The 19,535-nt window shown below is 33.8% G+C and overlaps 1 protein-coding gene across 6 annotated transcripts in view; it reads right to left on the bottom strand.

Moving 5' to 3' along the window:
- Positions 1-19,535, bottom strand: part of LOC111512194 (receptor-type guanylate cyclase Gyc76C) — a 343,637-nt gene that overhangs the window by 156,588 nt on the left and 167,514 nt on the right. Inside the window, exon 1 of one of the 6 annotated variants that reach the window (XM_074170392.1) lies at positions 7,558-7,702. The exons of the other annotated variants lie outside the window; for them this stretch is intronic. The gene's annotated coding sequence lies outside the window, so the exon portion shown is untranslated. Of the gene's footprint in view, positions 1-7,557; positions 7,703-19,535 lie in introns of those variants that run through there. 6 annotated transcript variants of the gene reach the window in all.

Here is a 19,535-nt window from a genome sequence, read left to right as displayed (position 1 = left end):
ATGAATAAAAACACTTTTGTCTAATTACCACTAGGTCTAATGGAGAGGCTGGAGAGGAGACTCGCATCATGCCACTAATGGAGTCAATCAGAACACGCAGGGCGCTCCATAGAATTGGGCCCCTGAAGCCACAAGAAGTGGCTTGTTTAGATGCGAAGGTTCATAGTGTTCTAACAGAAGAGTCTAACATCTGGCAAATCAACACCGCCGTGTATAGCATCGTCCAATCGCTTTTCGAATCGGAAGGACGAAATTCCGGCCTTGTGGTTCGGAGATTGAACGGCGTGTAACAACATGGAGGCTAAGATCACGTCGGCGAGATAACACGCGTCCCGTATCCAATGTGTGATGAATTACAGGGTGGCCAACAGGCCTTTCATGCCCGCAGTGCGGCGAATAGCAGCCAATCTACGACGTATACATCACACTTTAAGTCAAGGCGTGCTGCTGACCACCAAACAGCACTGTCTTGATAGGATACGATTGCTAGTGGCTGCTAAAAAGTCACTAGTGAGGCGAGTGAGAAGTATTGCGGAAAACCTTAGGTTCCGCGAGAAACCTTAGGTTCGCTTAATCCAAGAGCTTCCACGTGTTGTGGATAATCGGACGACCACTGACCATGTGGAATCCTTCTGGAAGGATGAGTATGAACACCCGCAGCCACTCAACTTAGACACTCCAGCCCTAGCGCAGTTCAAAGCTTTCATCAGAGAGCATCGACAGCCTGAGCTCAATGAACTTCGCAACCCGATAACCCTGGATGATATTCGAAGAGCACGTGTTATAATAAAACGCAGCTGACAGCTCACATTCATTTTGACAGCTCACGTTCATTGTTCATTTGTTATATCAAAACGCAACTGACAGTTCATTTGTTATAACAAAACGCAACCAGCAGTTCACGTTGTCCATGTCTATGGTTTGTTTTGAATTATCGCAAAGTTGGCCGCTAATGTGTTTGTTTTGTGCAAGATTAATATAATACCAATTTTATTATGACAATATTATTACTAACAATGGCGCTACTGAGAAGATCTGATTTTTCCCGACAAAGCCGTAATACAATAAGGATTCGAAATATCGCGAATGCACCATTGTTGGTGAAAACTTGGAAACACGCGATATTGTGCATACACGTCGTGATGCTAGGCAATTGCAACAAATATCTGAAACACATCGTTTGTATGACACATTGCAATACCCGCTGAAGGTTTGGCAAGAAAAAGATGAATATTATTTCAATATCAAAAAGAAAAATCCATTGAATGATGAGTATAAATATCATAGCTTTAATTTCAACATGACGTGAGTTTGTCTGTTTGGTTTCGATTTCCAAAAAAAAACATTAAATACTTCAACTGTTTTAATTTCAGGTGAGGAAACTACCAAGAATGTTAGCTGGATGAATTATTAGGCATATCGTTTAATGAATCCTCAAAATGATGACAACTATTTTGTTTTAATTTCGTCGATTGCTTCAGCAATATTGCGTCAACATGTACGTCAACATTGAAACGAAGCGCCTAATTTTCATTCGATTGAACCTAGCCAAACTACGTTCCAAGGAATATATCCATTTACGCATTGCAATTACCACTGAAGTAAATGCAGCTGATATTGGTCGATTGACTATGCTTCCGGCGACGTACATAAAGCTGCGTCCTCACTGAGTCGACACTGTCGATCGACTCTGTCGATCGACATTTTAGATCAACAAGCGACAAAACTGCATCTGTCCATACCGAGTCGACCCAAATGTTTGTCGATCAGGCGAAATCAACATGTCTGACGAAGATGATGTAATAGTTGATTGTGCCGCATATATTATTATCGCGACAAAAAAAAGAAAAATTGCACCCAAAAAAGAAGATTTTAGGCTCGACCAAGCCTTCAAAGTAGACCTAGATACATCGCCAGTAATTTGATAGAAGATTTAAAGAAAGATGACGTCAACATATTGAGCCTTGAATACATGTGTAACGGTGGTTTTATAAATTTTTTTTCGGATGTCGGAATGTGAATTTGAATATTTATTACAAAAAATCGGGCCAAAAATGTGTAAAGAAGGCACTAATTGTAGACCTGCCATTTCCATATCGGAGCGTCTTGCTGCAACGTTACGATTTTTATCAACCGGAGATTCGTACCACTCACTAATTTGAAAGCAGGCAATTTCTAAAATTGTTGTGGAGGTGTGCGATGCTCTTATTGATATACTACAAGACTATATTAAGATAAGTACTTATATGTTTATTGAAATTTACGAGATTCATATAAATATAAACTAATTATGGCTACTTCTTATATGAAATTTTAACAACCATGAATAAGGTGGAACAACAGTAGTAAAAATGAGCTGATGATAAAATAAAACTAAATATTTAAATCCAAACCGAAAATAGTGCCGCGCATATCTATGCTTATGACTTATGACTTCTTGGAGTTTACTGTTGGGTGAGAAAATGATCTACAGCTTCATCTTCATCCGTAGTATAAGCAGTAGTTGATTGTGCTGGAGTGGGGGGATTGCTGAAAAAAGAGCATGAGGAATGTGATCCCGGGGACTGTTGCACCGGTAAAATCGTTAGTAAGCCATCAGAATTTGCTCGACTGGAAAAATATTGCTGTTGTTGAGATTGCGGATAATATAGTGTTGTTGACGAGCATGAAAAAATACTGCTGCTGTGGTTGTTGTGCTACGGGATAATTGTAATTTCCCAATTTTGCTTTAAACAGAAGCGTGCTTACTTTGTGTTGCACCGTAACTTGAGCATAAGTAGTGGACAAATTTCGCAATGTCACAGCCACTTCTCCGCCAAATATGGTAAACACATCCTTTCGTCTTTTTGCCGCTAATGTTTGCGTCATTGCCTCGTAGGCTTCATTGACCAATGAGTCATAGCATCTCCTTTTCCTTGATGGTAAGTGTCCATGAGTTGGCGACTTGAACTGTTTTTTTTGTAGTTACATTTTCCTTTGCTTTTTCAACATTACTTGAATTCATATGACTCCTCGTAGAGTCTCGAGATATGCCTTCTTGATTATTTAAAATGGCATCTTAAGTATTCTCCTGCTCATCAGTAGTATTATCCATATCGTTGACATCTTCCACTGCATCTACCAACGATGAAATCTGTAATATAAAGATATTTTGTTTTACTTCTGTTGGTACTGTTGCTAGTTTGACCTTTACAAAAATAAAATAAAAAAACCTTCTTTATTTCAGATGCCTTAAAACGAGGCAGAATGGAAAGCCGTTGCCGAAGACTATTGCAATCGTTGGAACTTTCCAAACTGCGTCGGAGCTATGGATGGAAAACACATATCATTGCAGGCTCCGATAAACAGCGACAGTGAATTTTTCAATTACAAAGGATTTTTTTAGTATTGTTTTATTCGACGTAGTCGACACAAATTACAATTTTATTTATGCTAATGTGGGATGCCAAGGGCGCATTTCAGATGGTGGCGTTTTTCGTAGTACTACATTTAATAAGCTTCTACAGGACAATACAATGCATTTACCTGAAGAAAATCAACTCCCGAATAGCGAACTAATAAGTCCATATGTTTTTGTTGCAGACGACGCATTTCCTTTGTCAACAAACATAATGAGACCATATGCAGGAAATCACAGTGAAGGTTCTAGTGAAAGGGTATTTAACTATCGCCTCAGCAGAGCGATAGTTAAATACTTTGGCTTATTATCTAACGTATTTCGAATATTCCGCAAACCATTGCTATTGCCATTGCCAAACCGCCTGCAAGGTAACGTTAGTAGGATGTTACTTGCACAATTTTCTTAGAACAAGTGCATCTAAGAACATTTATAGTCCCCCTGGAACATTCGATTCTGACTGCTCTGATTCAAGAGACGTTATTCCAGAGCTTGTAGAAATGATAATGGAACTTCTCCCGGCTTGGCAGATTTACTCAACAAGTGAAAAACACATTAAGAGACTATTTTATGACACCTGAAGGAGAAGTTCCTTGGCAATACGAAATATGTTAAAATTTATCGTTTGACAACATTAATTTAGTAATAACTCGTTAGGAGGAGTAGTTTTGTTTTTTGCGATTTTATGAGTCTTTTCAGTTGTCATGCAATTGTTCAACGTTTATTAATAAAAACCTTTTACAAACTCAAGTTGTAGAAAAAGTGTTCGCAATAAAGCAGTAAAAAATATCAAAGTTTTTCGTAACCCTTATTGACACTCCACGTAAAACTAAATATTGTATATACCGCCAAAAGTCTTGGATTTTCCCAGTATTTTTAACAATATTCAAATTGAATTTTGAAAATATGACGAATTTTATCCTTTGTTTTACTTTCAAATTATGTGCTTTCCAACCTTTTGTTATTTATATGCATGTATGATACGATAAATTAAAAAATGAAGTTCTTACAGTCTATACGTACCTCAGAATTTACTTTTATACACATCCTCCGTACCAGAGCTAGATTTCCCGGTGTCCTTAATTTTTTTTTACTTCTCTTGCCAATTGACTTTGAAGTTTTCTAATTTTTTGTTCTCCCGCTTGTTTCTTGACGTTAAATTCTTTAGCAATTTCCATAAGGGCATCATGTCTCATGTCTGTTCTTATAATTTTTGGCAAGGCAAGCCAAAAATTCACTGAGTACTAACGGTTTGTCGAATATCGAATGACGAAAACACGTCCACACACTAAAGTCGATCGACTGCTCTTTTATGTTTACCGACAATCACGTACACACAAAGGCGACAACGTCGATCGACAGAGTCGATTGACAGTCATAACATCATCATCATCATCATCAGTAGCCTGATAACAAAACGAAATACATGTCTTATATCACAGGGTGCACCCTTCATATCGATTCCCGTTAATTTTATTATATACCAATATCATAATAATTTTAAATCAATTTTAAAATCCTGAATATGTTCATTCATTGACTGTTAGGCAGAACGAAGGTCGCGGGGCCCGCTTGTTCAATAGAAAAACTCTGGTTGGGTGAGTAATGCAGTCATAACTTGAACTGAGATGTAATTATAAAAATATTAGTAGTGGGTTAAAATGTAAGTGACACTTATATAGTCCATGAAGACCCCAAAGATAATATTGAGAGAGTCTAAGTTGAAAATATACTCTCCAGAAACTGAAAAAATTACGATGAATTAAAGACCAAGAAGTCATGCATGACCAATCAAGAAAGACACAAAAAACGGAAGCTCTCATAGATGAAGAAGTCTTCGCGAACTGTTTCCTCACATTCAGAAAGTTGTCTTGTTGTATTCACAACTCATCTTTTTTTTATTTTGTTAGCAGACGACACATGCACTCGAAACTTGCACTTTCAGAAAAACTTACCAAAACATTAAACCAATTGAAAGATTGGTGCTATTGTAACATATTAATATTACAGCTCAAAAATTACCACCATATTGCTCACTATTATTAAATAATACTTTGTTCAGTACATCGAAGTCTGCAAAATTTCTCGGAACCATATTCCACTGTTTGTTTGAAGGTGGCTGACAATGTTTCGTGGTGCATTTCATTAGTTCGTACTTCCATTGTCTAATATGATATAAATTGATTTTAAATCCCGACAACGATTGTGGATACTAACAATGCGTTTCTATCTATTGACTATTTTGAAACCTATGCTAGATAGAGATACTTAATTGAATGACTATTATTCACTTGGTGATCGAAACACGTGTCGAGGTGTTAAAATAACGGTTCGGTGTAAGGTAAAAACTCCAGTAATATTCATTACTACACCAAAGGTTCCAAACAGTGCATCACGGATTCAAAGAGTATTTGTATTACAAAAAAGAATATTACGATTCATGTTTGACTTGCCTTTTCAAACCTCATGTCGCGATGCATAAAAGAAAAACAAAAAATAATTCTCACTGTTACTTATATTAATTACTGAGGCATACTTACCGAAAACGAAATAAACTGTCAAAAATTCTGATATCCACAACCATAACCCAATGCATAAAAACGACTTGTTGCAAAAAAAGCGAACCACAAAAAAATCACCTCTGATGACTTGATCATCTTACTTTAATAGGCTTTCTGATAGTATGAAAATAGTAATACGTACGGAATTTTACAAAGAAGATTAAAGAAAATTTTAATAAATCATTGTTTATATGGATTAGGAGAATTTAATGACTTCCTCTTTAGCAGTGTTAACTGAGTTCATAGTGTTTATTGTGCCTTATGTTTTTACCGTTTTTTATATTTATATCAGAATGTCATAAGACATCTTGATATAAATATATATGTCATTAAGTGATATTAGTGTTCCATCCTCATCAATGCAGTATGTCCATGTATGCATATACTGAATTTTTGTCAATGTAAACAACCTTTTATTAACCTTTCAACCTTTCAAACTAGTACTTTAGGAGTAATTTTTTGTAGAAATTTTGGAGGTTTTACACCTCACCAGACACGTCCAATCTATTGTGTAATATGAAACGGATTTTATAAAACTTGATTTGATTTGATTAACTTGTGTAGTTTTTGGAGATGTCTCTTCTGTTTCCTACATGTTTATTATTGATTCAAAATATATATTGAAAGAAATAATTTTTGATGTCGTTTCAAATTGAACTGAATCAATTTGGTATCGGACCACTTCGTTTTATGTATACAGGGTGTATCTTAAATGATGTCATTAATTTCAAGTGGTAATTACTTGTAATATTCTAGGAAAAAAAGGTCATATGAACTTGTGTCATAACTTGCTTCGTTTTCGAGTAACGGAATGTCAAAGTTTACTAAAAATATTGTTCTTTCATCAATAACTCGAAAGCCTTTCCACCGATTTCAATGAAACTTGGTGAGTTTGCTAGCAGTTATTTCTTTTGGGAAATTTTCAAGCCGCTTGTTTATGCGACACCAGTTGTCGATGAGAATGGCATCACCCCAGGAAGTTTTGAACATGTGCGCCTCAACGAAGAAATATTTGATGCGTATATTGCAAGTCAAGGATCTTATTTTCAGCATCTAATTTAATAATGTGTCATTTGTAGCTATGCTGTTCTTCGAATAAAATACAAATATACTAGCAGTTTGAATATGTCCTCCACCAACTATCCAAATAGATTTTCATTTCAAAGTTTGTTCAAATGGCTACGAATATCAGAATATTGACAGCAATCCCCATTTCTACGTCACTGAAGCTGATTCGATAAAGTTAAGCTATTTCAAATAATATCAAATTCAGCGAAAGCAGTAGCGTAAAATGAGTTTTACCATAAAAATAAATCAAGTAACCCTCTGCGATGCCACTGGAATTGAAATTCAAAATCTGTTTTCATGATGAGGGCCCCTTGTTACTCATAACAAAATAGACGAAAATAATTATGTGTTTTTGATAAAAATACAATATTTTTAATAAAACTGTGACATTCTGTTACTCCGAAACGAAGTAACACACATTTATATGAACTATTTTCCATAAAATATGACACCACCTGAAATTAATGACATCATTTAAGATACACGCTGTATATTCTTTTTACTAAAAACCTCCCAGTTTTTCATACGAACCTGTGCTTGCCACCTGTAAGTAATAGAAAGAATGATCTTCAAATAACACATGTCATGTTCCGCGCACTAAGCACCAAACTATGAAACCAATGCAATTGAGTAGCACCAAAAGTAAAATGAAGTGAATTAAGAACACCTGACAAACCTGATCTCTGAAACGACTCCAAGACAATATAAACATTCTATTTTTAGCTTTCGGTTTTTTTGTTGTATCTCCGCTCAGCACCTAACACACCACCCTGATATACCGGTTGGCATTTTTGCACGTTTTTCATTCTATAAATAACTTTTCAAGTACTACTATTTACGAGACTATTTATAAACCTCGTGTATATGACATAACCTGTTCGCAGTGGTGGGTATTTCTCCCACGACTTAAATCAGACTTTAATTAGAATTCAATTGGAATATATTGAAAGATATTTCATTAGAATGGTACAGCGCCAGTATCCAAGATCTTCAAACTAATTAATTTTCGTGCAAGTGGTCTGGAAATTCTACCTTGTTAATGGGATAGTTGAGGCGCAGAATGATTTTTGTGCATTGAAGATCAAATTAGAGAACCAATCGAGAATCGAGTAAAATCTGAACGCAACTCGCTTCACGTCTAAAAGAAAAATTCAGTGCATTTCTTTAATGTCCCCCCTTCTATTTTTTGAATGGGTCAACTCAAAAAATTAAAATTTGGGACAATGAAATTAATGCATGAATACTTTATTTTGAAGTGAAATTGACAGATGAAACTTTCAAGATGGCTACTGGGCGCCATCTGGGGAAAAAAAACTTAAATGAAAAGGGAGGTCTTGTGATACATCATTTTGAAGCTCTTGATGAATACTTCACAACCCAAGAATATGAAGTCAATATTAGATTTCTTATTAGATTCTTATTGAAGTAATTCAATTTAAAAAATTCAGCTCGAATAGTATTTATCTTGGATAATTTGATTTCAGTACAATTTATTTATTTTAAACATCATGAAGTATTTTACTACAAAACTTTAGTTCGACCAATACGAAATACTTTTTTTCTTCGCAATCACTTTTTTAAAAATTAATATTAACATGTTTCGGCATCTAATGGCCACTGACACGTAATCTATGATACATTTGGTTACATAATAATAAAAAAAAATAAAAATCAGATTAGATTAAACGGGGTGTGGTCAAGTGCTGTAATAAACAGTTGGTTGCAGGATAAACAAATAGAAGCCTTCCACATACGCTGTTGTGACATTTGTTGATTGAGTTAGACAATCCCCAACTTACTGAAGTCGTCATAGAGACAACTATAACTGATTGAATAGATCTGGCTGATACTTGATGAAAATCCATATTAAAAGCTAATTAATACAGTTTATTGTATGATTTTCACTATAAAGGGTTTTACAATAACCGCGACATGTGGTTCGCTGTACAATAGTTTTCTCAAGCACAAACTTGGAAGTTTATTTGAAGGTGGTTGACCCGAAGACGATGTGGATACTAACAATCGAAACGTCGTGACTTAACTTGGTTTGGAATCTTTAAATTTTTATTTTTAATTTTTTGCTAATAATATTTCTTTTTTTTGCTTTTATTAATATTTCAATTTTTATTTTTTTGGTTGTTGCTTGTATGTTATTTCTTTGTAATTTCAGTTTTTTGTTTAATAAAATTGTTATCTTCGGTTAATCTTTTTAATATTTTTCAGGGATTTCAAATCAATTTATTTTATATTATATTAGACAATGGAAGTCCGAACTGATGAAATATACTAAAAAGTTTATGCTTGAGAAAGCTATTGTATGGCGAAACACGTGTCGCGGTTTATGTAAAATCCTTTATAGTTTAAATCATACAATAAACTGTATTAATCAATGTTTAACTATAACTAAATTAGAAACTGATGCACAGGTTTAGTGATTTATGAATTACATATATAAATTCAAATTATTACACAAAAAAATAAAAAGGAGAGAAATAGTGAATAAAACTTTTGACATGTTTTACTTAGAATCACAGAGAATACTGACAATACAGACTGTGAAATTTTCACATAACAGTTTACAAAACCGGTTTGGAAAATACATTTTTCATTGATTTTCATCAAGTTTGTGATATTGATGACTTATTTATGTTTTGGAAATTCATCTTCAATTAAATGATATATATAAAGAAATAAAATACTTTGTCTAATTTCCACTTACTTGATGTATTGATATTAGTACGACCAAGGTTTCGAGTTTTACACCATTCTCAAGTATTCTAACACTAGAAGTAGTAGTAATGGTGTAAAAACCGATACCTTGGTCGTATTAATATCAATACATTAAATAAGTGGAAATTAGGCAAAGTATTTCATTTCTATATCTATATCATTCAATTTTCATCAAGTACGGCCAATTACAATCACGAGATTTTCCTACGACCTAGCATAAGAATAAATAAAAAGTATAAACCAACGTCGAACAGTGCCTTCATTAACACTATCATTGCCAAATGCCTGGTTGATTTTTCGGGCTGTTTTGGCCGCGCTTTGGTACTACAAAAGTTGGCCAAAAATCGTACATCATATAGTAACAATTTGAAAAGAGGCAAAAAATTAAAATTTGAAAAAAATTAATAGCATCAATAATTTATATAGTTCAAAATTCTCTATCGATCAGTATATAGGTACCACGACACAGTAGAATAAATATTTATTAAGCTACAAAAACACTTGCCATTAAAACCGGCCAAACTTATGAAACAACCTAATAATTTTGAGATGGTACCAAGTTCGCCGGGTCTGTGTGTGTGGGTGACACATAGTGTAATATAATACTCTTTTGATAAAATTTGGTCGAATTATTCAACTGACACATCCCACACTTCATTAAACAGCATGTTTTATACCTGAAATAAGTACACATTTATTGGTACATTCAGTTACATGATCTGTATTTTATAAATCTCACATCCTCAACCCATTCTAGAACTCCCAAACAAATAAACTAATAATGTACTGAAAAGAATTATCGATTCTTCTGGAAATATGGCCAATATTCACTAGATTATTACGAGGTGGGTCAATGAAAACTTCGGCATAAAAAAAAACTTGAAAAACTATTTTTCTGAAATAAATGTCGTTTTTTCTGAGCACAGCCTTCAAGGTTCTGCTCCAATACAGTAATACACGATGTAATAGAGGTTTTGTTCCAAACTATTTCTGGCATTCTTAAGCATTTCCAGTGTTATTTTTCGACATTTAACAATACTGCTTTGACGTTAATCATCTAGAGATGCTGGTAGGGTTTTATTAACTTCATTCTTCAAGTCTCTTTCAAAATATTCTAACGAACATGAATCGGGCGACCTTGCGAGTCGCTGCATTGATACTCTTCGGCCGAGATTCATCGAGCAGAAAATATTCCATTCCAATATACTCACGAAAAGCTAAAGGAAATCAAAATAAGTCTGACGAGTGTTTCGAGGCACTTTTCACTTGAAATTTAGTGTTTGATTTATATAACCTATAAGTGTTTGATGAACAAAATATTTGAAAATATTGTTCAGTTGATTTCTGAAAATTAAAGTATTTCTAGAATATATATAAATTATCACTATTGCCAGTATTTGGTTTTACCCAATCCCCACTGTTCACTGCTCCAGAAGATCTTACTATATTAATCAATCGATACAGGCAGTTATCTGAGTAAATTAAACAAAATATTTTCACTGCTACTCCCTTCGAACGATCCTCAAAGCCCTTCCGACTCATTTAGTTTTGAAGCGGATTATGCACATATTCGCCATCAAATTCTTGATAGAATTCTTGGAGTAATGCCTAGTTATCACTGATATGATTGTTACCAGTTTCACCTCAATTTGAATGAAACCGAGAAAAATGAGAACTATTTACTCAGGCCATTATAAATAGATCATGATTAGATCTTTTTTAAGAGGTCATGATATATAGTTATTATATAAAAAAACAGATTTTCATTGAAATAATGTGAATTCTACTGCAAAACTTCCATAATCCGTGTAATTGCCGGCTAAATTTTATTAAACCAAAGAATTTCGAATTTTGAAAACTATGTCACCTAGTATTTCTTTAAAAAACATTAATAAGATTCTTTAATTTCAATTCATCAACAAATCCATTTAACGAAGATTCATCATCAGGCATTTTATAAAATTTTATTGAAATCATGTCATTCTAGGTACCATAACTGGGGTTACGGTACTATTTCCAATTCTTCTGACGTAAAGAAATTCGTCGGTATTCCATCTAAAGATAACATCCTAATCGAGTTTCACAAACTTACTAATTCTTCAGAGGATCCATCTATTTCCATGAATATTTCAAACTCATTCAAACGATTATCATCAAAACTACTTTCTACTACAAATGTGACATCTATTGTTATAAAATCAACAGAATCACTTTGATTGAAAGGAATATACCTATTGGTATAGGTTTACCTACTACAGAAGTCAAAAATTCATATGGAAATCCTTTTCAAATATTTCTTCACATTTTCGAGATTCAGGCCATGCCAAACTTTTGAAATCAACAAAAGACACTCTTATTCATGCAACACGGGAATACCATCTTGTTAGATGACAATACAATAAAATATCTGTGTTCAGATTATCGGAAAAAGAAACAAACGGTAATATTTTTCTGGCTAGTAATTTTTAAATCTTCAGTTTGGAAAAAAAAAATCTGCTCTATTACATTCTTACATCGAATCTCGCCTCCAAAAATTATTTACGTTACTGTATCGGGTAGTATTTTGAATAAAATTTTAAATTTCAATGTGTCCTAACTATTTTACCGTCCCAGTAGGATAAGCCGTAGTTTCTCACAGAATCTACCTTTGCATGTGATCGTTTTCTTTGATATTTAGCATAGATTTCAGCACCTTAAAAGTTTATTACGAGAGTAACAAGAGACTAGCAGACTTTTACTTTTAGATTATTCAGAAAAGTTCCCTCAGTTTTTATAGGGTCTTTTCCATTTTTACTCAGCAATTCGTTTGATACTGTTAGTGAATTAATTCTTCAAAATATGCCAATATTAACTTAACTTTCTGATTTATTTTTTGATCCACTAATTGTTTTATGAACAGGTTTTTGCGAAACATGGCGTTTTTCAGAAGCACTTACTAGAAAAAGTATTAAAATTGCCACTGTCGTGAAACAAAAATGTTCCACATTTCCAATCAATCTTTCACTGTTAATTCACTTGTTTATTTCTATGATCAGCATTTTTTTAATTTGCGTAAATATTTAATAAACACCTTATTGAAACGTATCGTATATTATTCATTCTAATGAGCAAGAAAGCCAAGTGGGGTCGAGCTAAATGTAGTCTTATGGTAAATCCTAGTAAGAGGCGACTAAAAGGATAACCGTACTAGTTTGGTTGTTGCTGCTGTGTTCGTTTAGCAAAGACGCGCGATTGGGATTCGTACCAATCTTGATTGGTGATAGCCACAGATACAGTGAACTCTAAAAGTTGTCGGAATTTCTTTAGGAAAATTATGTCGCTGAAGAAGAAGAGTTATAAATATCCATTATACGAGTATATCCCTTCAGTGCTGGTACATGGAATGTTTCTTCCCCATTGGGGCTTTGTTAACGAGATGGAGCAGTAACTAGTTAACAATCTTTCTCTTAGACGAAGGTTTCACACCTGCAGTCGAGCCGCAATCCCAGGTACAATGCTGTTTGGTTGGAACTATTTCTGATGAGAGGTAACACCTCGAAAACGGTTTGTTAGTGATCTACTAGACTATTTTCAGCGTGGTTGTGCTGCTGTGTAGGTCCGTTGGGAGAGTTAAATGTTTCGAGATTCTATTTCTAAATATTCTTTCTTGTACTGGGTGGTAGTTGAAAATTTCAGTAAATTTGAATTTTGTGATGCGTTCAAAGCTGCAATTTCCTGTGGTTTATATGCTCTACAATTCCCCATCGAACATTTTGTTTCATCTCAATCCATGAAATCTTTGGAATAGGGAATGTTGGCAGTCCTGAGAAGAAATATATTATTTTATAAGTTCCGAGGATCAAAAGAGACTTTCAGCGACAAAACTGTATTGACATTTTATGGAGTTCAGTTGTTAAATATTTTTGAATGAAGTTGGCAAAGTTATTGCAGTTTCCGAGTTACACCTAATTTTTACGAATATGAAAGTGGCGACGAAGATTTTGAAAAAGAACCAGTCGAAATAAAAAATATAATAATTGATGAGTTCCAGAAAGCCATTCTTGAATGTATAAAAATCAACACGCCCAAGCTTAACTCCAGCAACAGTAGCTAATCAAGTAGCAGCGAGAATTTCTTCTGCAATTGTCTCAGAACTTTTTATCAGCAAATGTTCCAGCCAGAGACGTCGGTGGGGAATTCCGTATGGAAACTCTAAAAAACAGCATAACTTAATTTCAATTCGATCTAGAAAGCATCTCAGCATCCGAAGCATGGTTCAAACAATATAAAAGTTTGTTCACCAAAGATGCACAGAATGTTTCAGATTCAGCTAAAGGCAGTCTACTCCCAAGGAAGTTAGACACACAGGTTCATCAGCAGTACGTCAATCAATTTCAAAAATACAGTATCGAAATTCACTGACATATTTGGAAGAAAGTCGTCAATTTTTAACACTCATTATCAGAATATATGAAAATCATCAAAAGTACAGGAGAAGATTTCGTCGCGTACGCTGACATGTTAACAAATTTTGTGAAGATTTCGACATCAGATATATCACTGCAGATCAATTCGAATGTTTAATCTTCGTATGTGATCTCCAATCTTGTAATGATTCAGATGTCAGAATCAAACTTCTATCCAAAATTGATGGGAAAGATTCAGAATCATTAAATCGTCAAGAACTTACTTTCGAATGTCAACGTATACCGGATCTTAAGAACGACTGCAGCATTGTAAAATGACAGGACATAAAGAAGGATAATCCAACTTCAAGAAACGAAGCAACAAGGTTCAAACAGAAAGCAGTTTGATTTCTCAAGTAAATTTGTAAACTGAACGTAAATACCTTGATGTTGTAATTAATGGTATTTCAGTGAAACTTCAAGTGGGTACAGCATCGGTCATCACCATTATATCAGAGGAAATGTGGTCCAAATTAGGAAAATCACAATGTAGTTCAACCGAAAACATTGTCGAAAGTACAAGTAGTCAACAACTTGAATTGATCTCTGAGTTTAAATGCGGTATCGTATTCCGAAATCAGTCATACTTAGGGAAGTGCTAAGTAACGCCAGTAATAAACCTCAATTTGTTAGGAATCGGGTGTATAACAGTGTTTGGTATATGAAACATTCCTCTCAATTTAATATGTAACAATAAGAACTCTGAAAGAAATGTTTGCAAACACTTGTGTCTGATAATGTAACCCATCTCTGCAATGAACAGTTCAAATATTTCTGCAGGAAAAGTGGTATTGAATAGATAAAAACAGCACCCCATTTCCCTCAATCGAACGGACAAACTGAACGATTCGCTGACACATTCAAGAGAGCTCTGAAGAAAATCAAAAGGGAAGGGCAACCATTAAGTCAGTCAATTCAAGTATTGTTATCAACATATCGAACGACTCCAAATCGTTACTCACCAAGCAGAAAATCGCCAGCTGAAACACTCATGGTTAGGAAAGTTAGAACAGTCCTTGATCTTTTACTCCCGTCTCAAGAACCAAATTTCCACAATAATAATCGAAACCATTATTCCCAATTCAAAGTTGGGAACACCATCTATTTTAAGGTTCATCGTAAGAATGTGTTTGACTGGAAACCTGGAAAGATCAGTAATAACATTGGAAAGTTGATGTACCAAGTATTACTATAGAACCCTCATATAGTAGTAGGAGTTTACGTTATTTACAGTAGGGAGAAATATACCGCGAGTTCTGAAAATGTAGGTAATCATTCACCGCTTCACATTTCAATGGACTCTTTTGATATCAAGATGGAACTACAGATTAAATCAAATGAAGATAATCAAATGAATCAACAAGAAAGCGAAGAGCCTAGAGAAATATCACAGCAGGTTGAAGAGATCATTCTCCAACCTGGTCCTAGCCGGGTCAGAAGATTTCTGAAATACCTTGAAGATTTCCAATTGAAAGAGGGAGGGTTGGCAGCCCTGAGAACGAAGGTACTATTTCATAAGTTCCGGAGATCAAAGGATGTTTTTAGGGACAAAAGCGTTGTTGACATTTTACGGAGCTCAGTTGGTAAATATTTTTGAATAAAGTTGTCATAGTTATTGTAGAAAAACCCAATTTTCATCAATATAAAAACGTAGTGGACTTTTACTTGTTATAATTGATTTTATAGTTGTTTATTATTTGATACAATATTAATTTTGACTTAGCTAGAGTCTTATGTTAAGTTGAAATCCCTATTACTCAATATATAGAGATTCTTCTCAACACCTCAGGTGGATTCAGGCTCAAATATAACTATTAAGTACCCAAAATAGTCTGAATATCAGGTGTTCCTGTAAATAAATTTGGGAAAGACACAACTGAATATAAGAAAATGTAGAATAGTTTAATAAAATGTAAAATTTAAATTCACAATATAAATTACCTAAAGAGAACACCAACTAACTCGAAAAATGTTCTATGGCTACACCGAACTAATTAACGTGAATAACAGAACGCACTAACAGTCTGTAAAATGTCAGTTAATATCTCAGGGACACTATGTGATTTTCTTACTCGTTCTCGACGGAAGTTCTTGGAATCAATTTTTCAATTCAAGTGTCCAGTTTATGTTTTTGGACAAATTATTTCTTTATAGTGTGGACATAACACTCCCAAAAAGGGAGTGTTATGTTCACTATTTGTTACATTTTTTATTTGTATCATACGCACTCGATAAAATCTCTCTCTATATTTATATCCTTTACCCGGATGTCACGCAGGTAGCTATAGCTGCCTACGTGGTCATGTTAGATGTAACCTGGGAATTCTAGGTCTTCTAACTGAAACCACAAATGTGCGGTTGGCTCCTGTTGTTGACTCCGTGCGTCTATGTTGTTTCCCGCTTTCGGCAAATAAGTGTTGCCCATCTTTACACTTGGCTGCACCGCGCTGATGAGGCCAATAGCCAGAAACACGTGTCCGCGGTTTGCCCCCCTTTCTGGAGTGTTATGTCCACTATTTGTTACATTTTATATATATATATATATATATATATATATATATATATATATATATATATATATATATATATATTCGTTTTATAATTTTTGGTGATGATAACGATATTAACAAAGTAGTTGGGTATAATTTTTTATTGGAATTGACTCTCTACCCTGAGTAAAACATAATTTATAATTTTTTTAGCTCGTTTCGATGGAAGCTTGTTTCTAAAAATGATACTATCAATTATTATTGCTAGCAACAAGATCAGATGGCGAGTTTTTTTGAATCAATAGTCAGTGAGGAACTTTCTTTCTATTTTATAGATATTCCTTCATCTATATTGATGTCATTTTCTTATTGGCACCTGTTCAAGAATATTATTTGAGGCAATAAGAATAACCGTATGTCATAGCCAGATTGACAAACAGGTAAAATTATATTCGATGGGGTACGACTCAGTTTGAATCCCGGCTGATTTCATGAGAAGATTATATGTGTACAATTTATGGATGTTGAAATGTATGCTACCAGTTCAAAGCCGAAGGGGGTAGGTTAGTTTTCAAATAATCTACAAGGTGTAATTCAACATGCATGGTTAAACTATCGTATGCACTATTGTAAACTTTCAAAAAAATTCTTCTATTTAGTTCCAAGATACCTATGTCAACCATAATTATTCAACTAAATATTTCGAAACCTTGGCACTGTAAACTGCATGGTATATGTTTGATTTTCTAGAATAAGTTCGCCTCTGGCATATTAAGCAAGAATAGTTGAAATCCACGCATTGTTGGTAATTCAATACACCCATTGTGGTAATCAGACTGTGTAATACACATTGTTGTTTATTGTCCGGCCCATTCAAATCGAATTAATTTTTGTTCGTTCAGTTTATTTTTAGAACTTACCTGGATCGTAAACATATTTAATGTTAGCATTAACTAATGAAAACAATGAATTCATAATAAAATAAGATATTGAATTATTTCATATGCTGCTCATTGTTGAGAACTACGTATGGAACGAAACCTTCTGCCGGTTTTCAAATCAAATCATTATTGAAGAGAACAAAATCCGGGCTGGTAGGACTTTGTTCTCCTTAATCATGACGCCGGCCGTGAAAGCCTATGTTCTTATATTAAATGAAATAATGTATTATTGTTAAGGCTCGCATTAACAAGTAAGTATTGAGTTTGTTAATATATCTATCTGAAAACTATATTAATATAAGAAATGTTTGAGCAACATTTGAATAGATTATATATAAATAAAAAATAAAAAAAAACTACACGTCATATTTGAATGAGCTTCCAAGGGAGAAGTAGCTTTTTTTACTAATAATGTTTCAGGATTTCTTTGAAAACAGAATTTTTGAATGATTTAAGTGAGTCGGGAAAGTGATTGTATAATTTAAGTGATATTATTACAAGGTTCAATTTCGCGGATGCAGAGGGATTTAAATTTATCCACTTAATCCGGAGCATATTGAAAAATGTAGATAAATTTCTAATAACTTTAGGCTAAATCAGGCAAAAAATCGACGTGATCGTGTTAACTGAAACAAGGTATATAATAAATGATATCGGCTCAGTAAACATACCTATCTGGTTATAACTTCTAATTAGGGTTATCTGAATAAAAAAAATTATGTAATAACGATTTTGGTGAATGGCCCATTGGAATATACAAGTGAAGTACCAAAAAATTCAATACAACACACAAATAACAAGGACATTGTCATTATCATTGGAAACATCATACTTATGTCGAAGAATACAAAAATGTTCAAAATACTGACGGATATATTTCCTATATCATTCGTTGCACTAGAGCAAGTAGTCGAACTTGTCTAAATCCATTTTCGTGAAAACGAGCAAAAATGTAACTAAAATTAAATTATACTTATTTGAAACAAGCCTTAGGGATCACTAAATTGTAGCTGTAACTTTAATTTTGAAGTTCTTGAGAAAAGTGAAAGGAGTATCTCAAACTTTAAAGTTGTTGAAATATTCCTAGTAATAATTCTTAAGATAAGTACAGACCGGCCAACAAAATATTAGCAAATGGTGTTGTCAACGTGTATCCCGTCAACTAGCAACTAGTTGACGAAAATGAAGAAGGTTATCTGAAACAAAAATGGATCCAAATAAATTTCACAAAAATCATTTTTCAAAAAAATATAAAAATTTGGATGGTAAGGAAAGTTATTCAGGAATAACTTTCAATTGTTAACTACTTTTCATGAAAGCATTTTGTTTCATTCTTTGAAATAAAAGTAAGTACTCTATTTTAGAACGAAGTTAATATTTTTGTTCTACTTTATCTGCTGTTTGAAGCCGCCTGAAACGTCAAGGAAACTTAAAATTCTAATCATCTTCCTGAATCAATACTGTATTCTAAGAAACTTCTGGAAAGAAGCCAACAGGAATTAATCCAAATATGACCTTTCCTAAACGAAGATACTTTCATGTCACCATGTATCAATTATAATGAAATATAAATGACGACTGGGATATGGCTACTTGGGTTAATAATGAGTATGCTTTTATGATAATAGGCTTTTTATAATATACTCAATTTAAATATACATTTACGATTTGTCGCCATCATATACGAATGATATTAACAGATTTTTAGGATAAAAATGAAAAAAACAGTTATCGTTATCACAGCAGAAACGCTGGTCTGGTGAATATGTTAAATTCTCTCAAAATAACCATCTTACGTCACTACGGTCAAAGGTCATTGTTGGTATTTATAGAGGCAATTCGTATTATTCTGCTGATGTACGATAATCATTTATTGTTTGTCAACTTGTAGAAACAACAGTTTT

The sequence above is a fragment of the Leptinotarsa decemlineata genome, unplaced genomic scaffold, assembly GCF_025532065.1.
Source record: "Leptinotarsa decemlineata unplaced genomic scaffold, Ldec_3_MD MMD2_P_RNA_scaffold_9, whole genome shotgun sequence".
NCBI classification, from domain to species: Eukaryota; Metazoa; Arthropoda; class Insecta; order Coleoptera; family Chrysomelidae; genus Leptinotarsa; species Leptinotarsa decemlineata.
The sequence above is the reverse complement of the archived record's forward strand: the minus strand, read 5'-3'. Positions and strand labels throughout refer to the sequence as shown.